Raw genomic sequence first — 6881 nt, 5'->3', positions numbered from 1 at the left:
TTAAAAATATTTTGATCGAAAAATCATATTACAAAATTGAAGACTACGTGTTAGATAAAGATGTATGGAAAGACGACATGGCTCCAGAATCCACACAAATTTGATTCAAAGTGTATTCCATAGCATTTAAGTTTATTGAAAAGAGCAATCCCTAGAGTTTCTTGCTCGTTCTTCTCAGGGAGGTCAGCGTAGTGAACGAGCAGTAGCTTAAATGTAGCTTAAATGTGACGTTTTCAAGTGTAAATTTATTTTACCTATGGAATAAATAATCTTTGACTTTGACTTTGACTTTGAATTGCTTAAGTGTAGCACCAAATTAGCCACTTTGTTAAAGTTTAACCATCAATAAATATCGTGGTCAAACTTCCATGTTAAAGTAAGTTCGCATCCTGTATTGGGCCAGGGATTATGACCTAAACCTTCTCCTTAAAACCCGTGCCCAGTAGTGCGACGTATGAACTACAACAATCACTTAACATTTTGCGAAAATTTTTTATGCTGTACTGGGATACCGTTGATGTCTTTTATAAGGTAGAAAAAATTGTTAGATGACTGTCCATACTTTTGTAATCAGAGACACAGTATATTACCTAAACTTCAAGGTAATACTCTATATAGAGTGGAAAATACTTTTCTCTGAAATGCCGGTATGATTAAAGATCTAAAAGAGAAAAAAGTAAAGACATAATAAAAGACAAAATCACAACAAAAAACTTATATTTTTGATATTTTGATATATATTAATAAAATTAGTTGGAACAACATAATGTTATCGCTAACAATGTCGTGCAGTGTATACTACGTATCCAAATGAGACAAATATCACTCTCAAAAAAGTCATAAACTTAATCGTTTTGCCAAATATTTTTGTTCGTGTTTAGTTACTTTTTTCACTGTTCGCTATTTTTAGTTAAAAATTAAAGAGATCAGACTAGGAATTAGCATGGTTAATTATCGGATATATTTATATATCGGATAATTATCAGATAATTGTTATGATAATTAGCAAAGAAAGTCAAGATTACAATTTCAAACCATGACTTTTACTTCCTATTACAAATTGTTTATTTTACACACTCCACTGTAGTAAAGTAATTGCTAGTTATACATAAAAAACATAGAAAAATATACATACTCGTATATTACAATAATTCCCGAATTTCAAAGGTAGGTGTTATCCGCTCTATGTATATTACTTCTTTGAAGTATTAGTAAATTAGTAAATATACAGCATATGTAGATTTTTCATGGTGCCAAGTGAAGGGACCAACAAGTCGTGCTCCTGGTGGTAAGCGACAAGTCAGTCCATAGCAGTTGCAGTGCCACACAGAGATCTGAGGACCACTGACTCTCCATCCGTCAAACGTGGAACGAAATAGTGGACACATTACTTCTTGGAGGCAAAAACAGGTAATGTGGCAGTGCTTCCCTGGAAGGACTCTTTCACAAGAAGCTCTTTAATGCATTTAAAAGCGATGTATCTGGTTGTAAGGTTGTAAGACGTCTTATTTTTTTTAATATTAAGTACTCTATTCGATATTTCGGAAGAATTTACGAATTGAACGACTTTTAATATTATTGAAATCTGTCTAGAGATTTTAAAGTGTCAAGAAAAATACATACGTTTATATACGTAATAGGCATTGCCCATAATGGCTTCGACGTTGTCGGGAACGCACCAACGCCATGAGTTCCTAAGAAAAAGTCCATAATAGGATGGGAAAAGTACATAATATTATTATAAGTAGTAAAATGATATTTAAAAAAATAACAAAAAATATGAACCAAGAAAGGTTTGTAACAAGCTCCTGGTGCTGTGCCATATCGAACCCGATATGACTTTATGACATTCAGTTATGAGCCACTGCCTCCAAATCAAACATCCAATGCCTTCAAAGAATTCAAAACAACATCCTTCGATATCAGTTTTGCCACACAGTACACCAGGGAATTTGAAATCCATTAATATCAGTAGAGCTCCTTGTGAAAGAGTTCGTCCAGGGAAGTACTGCTACCTTACCTATTTCTGCCGCCAAGTAGTAATGTCAGCATTACTGTGTTCCGGTCTTGAATGGTAAGGGTGCTGATGAAATTACAGGCACATGAGACTTGTCAACTTACGTCTCCGGGTGACGGGCGCAGTGGCAGTGCCCCTCAGATCTTCGCGATTTAAAACTCTGAGTGGCACAGCAAGCGCTATGCAAAGGCGTATAGCTTACCACCAAGCGCACGACTTGTTCGTCCCATTTTTAGTTAGTAATTTAAGTAACTTTACCAGCACCTTTACTCTTCAAAACTGGAACGCAGTAATGTTTACATTACTGTTTGGCGGCAGAAATAGGTAAGATGGCAGTACCTCCCTGTACGAACTCAACAAGGAGCTCTTTTGCTCTTTTATGTTTTTAAATAAATTTTATAAATGATAACTATGAAAATAATGCCACTCACAAAGAGCAATCATTTTTACTCATTCTTCTCAGGGGAATCTACCTGAGAAATAAGTCATCACCCTCATCGCCAGCCTATCGCAGTCTGACTTTAATTTAATTACATTTAATTTATGTTTATTTTTAATCCTGTCCTGTACCTTTCACCTATCAGCAATAAATTCAAATTCAAATTCATTTATTCTCAGACCAGTTAGTACATATTTGTTAGTAACAATTTTATAAGCTAAGTTAGTAGAAACAAGAAAAACAATTACAATATATTAAATTAAATTACAATATTACATTATTATTATAAATACATTATTATATGTTCACGTGCGACTTGGTGAACCTACGGAAAACAGCAGAGTCCAGTCCAGAGCAAAAAAAATGGCGGTCGTTGTAAGTTCATATATTCGCATCGTAATTTTTATTAAAGACACCGTTAATCGCAATAATGTCGTACCGTCATAAATGAGGTGACAAAAGACTATCAGCCATTCTCAGCATGCCATCATTAGAATCATCTTTGTAGTGACGTCATCGGTCCCCAGTAGTGCCACTGTACTGCAGCTTGGAATTTCTTTAACAATAGCGATGACGCATCGCGACGTCGGCGGCGGCGGTGCAGCAGGAAAACGGCGTTTATTTATGCTGCCATAGTGACTGAGCACGCTGCTATCACAGTACCACAACCTTTTCCATTATTTCAAACCTCCTTTATAAGTTATATAATAGTCTGTAAATATAGTTATAAATTATAACTATATTTACAGACTATTATATAACGATACTGATCGAAATTCCCATACCTGCATGAGAGTCGACGTGCGTTTGTTTATACTTGTTCTGAGAGAAGTAGTTATGTGCTCGGACACGATTGCTGAACATAGCTGTAAAATTTAGAAATATTCTCGTGAAAATGCGGTACTGCACTGAAATTTGCACGGTAGGGTAATGTAGGTAGTATCCCGCTGGACAAGAACCAGCTACCTCGCCATACGGTCGCTGAAATCCAATCGGATCGAAGGAATCTTTGTGTTCGATCTTTGTATTAAAACCTACTAACGTTATGTTATATATGAATGGCTACTCGATATATGTATGTACAAACAGAGGGAGAAAGCTGCCAGCATCATGAGCACCTTGCCGCGGGGACCCAATTTTATTCATATATTTAATCCTAGTTTTACTTTCTAGTATTTAAGCTTTTATTATACCTTACCTGTATATTATGAAAATAAAATAAATACTATTCATCATATTTAAATATACGAACAGAGGTATAAAATTTATGTACAGATATAATATAGTATTGTTTCTTTGTCTGTCGCTAGTTGTATATGAGTTTATTCAGTAATAATTTTTGAACCGTGCTACTTGTTATACCGTAACTGGACGAAGTGTAATTTTCATGCGTTTCCCGGAATTTTGTCGGGGTTGTGCTACCACTGCATTTATTTCATACTCGCTCTCTCAAATTCACGTTTGGTAGTTTATTTTTTTAATTGCGTTCATTCAAAGGACCTTTATATCAGTACGATTGCAGGATGTACCTCTTGCATTTATTGTCTCATTTTTCTTTAACATATTAGAAATAGCAGTGATAGCGCAGTAGAGAGAACGGTTAACATTTATACCAGGGTTCAATTCCTGCTTAGGAATACACCAACAATTGACAACCTGTGGTTGTTTTTTGAATAATATGCTGTAAAGTTCCTAATTATGACTTGACGCTGAATGAATACGTGTGGTTTACCATGTTGAAGAAGGTTCTCGAAACTATACGAAAACCTCTCTAAGTCCCCAACTCGCATTCGTGTCTATTCAAATACATAAATTCTTATTTATTATATAAAGGCTGAAAAGTTATTTTTGGATCGTGGAGTGGTGACGTCACCAGTTACTATCAATGCTCGTACTGTCGGTACGCGTGTTTTTTGAAATTCCGCAACAAGGAGAGGGTTGTTTTGTCAATTACCCCAAAAATGATTTAGATCTCAACATGCGTACAGCAAAGAACGAAAAATCTTCGTCGTAATCCTGGACGATATTTTTGTATATTTTTAAACATCAGCAGGAACAGGTGTGTTTATGATGAGCATGTACCATCTTCAATTTAAGATTGTGAACTAACGTAGCGGCTATCTTACGTAACAAAGGATTATCATAGGATCATCATCAACAACTCATTTGTACGTCCCACTGCTGGGTGTCTTCTCTGGGGAGGGTTTAGGCCATAGTCGGCTATTACGGTTAGGTACTTCACACGTTGTGAACCTTCTTCGACGTGCAGGTTTCATCACGACATTTTCCTTCACCGAACAGCTCAAGGCAAATTTCAAATTAAATTTCGCACATAAACTCCGAGAAATTCAGAGGTGCGAGCCCAAATTCGAACCTACTGCATCTGCTTGAAAGGCAGTAGGTCTATTCATTAGGCTACCATGACTTACAATGTAACTCGTCAGTAATAATTTTCTATAAACACGTTGCAATAAATAGGAGAAGTAGCGTGCATATTTTAGTCTTATATTTATATAATTTTTTGTTCACATCAAACGTTTCATGATTGTACTGGCGTCGATGCCGAGAATGGCGCGTAAGAAAATGTATAAATAAATAAAGCGACACGCGGTGCAAGGTGCATGGATCGCGGCATGCGCAGGCTGCTTGCAGTATCCACTTGCGACGCGCGGGACAGACCCGCTTGTAGAACGATATCATTATTAGTATATTCTGTGATATAAAACGCTTTTCAAATAAAAAATAAAAACTTTTAAAAATAGAATTCAACATGCCACAAATTTAAAATAGTTTCGTTTTATACACTTTAAAACTTTCTACTTTCAGTGTGCGTATATCCCGTTTGCAATGTTAGTTTCGTCTTCATTGTCATTTAAAAGCGAAATGGATTTCTTAAATATTTTAACTTAACTATAGCATAACTTTTTATTATTTCGATTCACCAAATAAAATAACTGATTCATCTTTAGTATAAATATATTTTGCAAAGATGAAATGACGATGTGATGAATGACAATAAATTAGGTATTGCAATACAATAAGAAGACTTGAACCCTCCCTGATCGCATTCTTGCGGGTGTGCGCGGGCGCCACCGCGGGCGCGGGGCCACATTTTGCGACGAATGCATCTTTAACTCTATGCTGACGATAGGTTAGTGTCAACTTACTGACAGTATATAGAAACTTGGAATGGAAACAAGGCCACGTTTAATTTTGTTTCAAATCATTTTGAGCGTTGTTCACTTTTAAATGACAAGCGTCAAAGCTTTCATTACTGGAACAATAGGGCTATAGTTTTTGTGTAATATCGACATATTTGGGATGTAAAAAAATAATTAGTTATAGTAAGGCGACGTATTTAGGTGGACCAACACTATTAAGTAGAAGTCTATACAGATAGAATATAATTAAGTGAGATAAATAAGTAAGTACTTATAGACAAATGTAAAACAAAATTTACCGCCTGGTTTAGAGTCTCGTAAGAATGGGAACATAGGTTTCCTATAAACAAATAATGCGTACAAATTAATTGTAAATAAGGTTTAGATTTGCTAACGTAGGAGTACTACATAATTATTGCTATTCAGTGCTTTGAGTGCATGCGTGTGTCACTTGGGCAGGAGCGTGCTGCAAGTTAGTAGCAGACGACGGGCACTTGTTTTGCACAGAACTATTTGCTGCCGGCCAAACTGCTCGCCAACAACGGGCACTGGCACACAAAACGTATCTTGCATTACTATGAATTTATTGCATTGCACTTTATCGAACATAATTACATTTTCTTAAAACAATCCTTACCCTACAATAGGCATATATCTACTAAAAAAAGTTGTGATATAAAAGTGAAGTCTGCAAGTGCACACATAACCCGGGCACAAAAATACAAAAGTTATTTATTTAGCACAGTCTCGCTCACTTGCATCAATCGAATTTGCTTAGTCACGCCGATAAGCAAATTTATTTTTCAAGCCGCAATAAAAGTACAACCGCTCTCCGAGTCACAGTTTGCATTTAAGTGACTGAAATACAGGGATATTTTCATAGTGGAAAACGCTGATAATAGGGTAGACAGTTTAAAATTGGCGCCGCGAATTAGTTTCCTCGGCATCGTTGACGGAGTAAACGTCATCGTACGGTATCGATCGTGACGCGCCACATTGCTGCTGAGATAGCCGTGTCTCGGCGCCGTTTGCGAACTGCACGCGGAATGAAAAGCGGGGCTTTGAATGTTCTTTTGTCAGAAGGTGATTTGTAAAGGGTTCGTTACACGGTAAGGGCGTAGTTGCCCGACAGGCAAGTGGCGCACTCTCGTGAGAGATGAACGAACAGATAAATCTACCAAGAATATATTATCACGACCTGAATTATTGAACTGTTTACATTTCTTCTTTTATGAACAAGCGAGGCGACATTTGGCTTCAGCGC

This window comes from Hyposmocoma kahamanoa, unplaced genomic scaffold (assembly GCF_003589595.1).
Source record: "Hyposmocoma kahamanoa isolate Upper Pololo Valley unplaced genomic scaffold, ASM358959v1 192, whole genome shotgun sequence".
NCBI lineage: Eukaryota > Metazoa > Arthropoda > Insecta > Lepidoptera > Cosmopterigidae > Hyposmocoma > Hyposmocoma kahamanoa.
The sequence above is the reverse complement of the archived record's forward strand: the minus strand, read 5'-3'. Positions refer to the sequence as shown.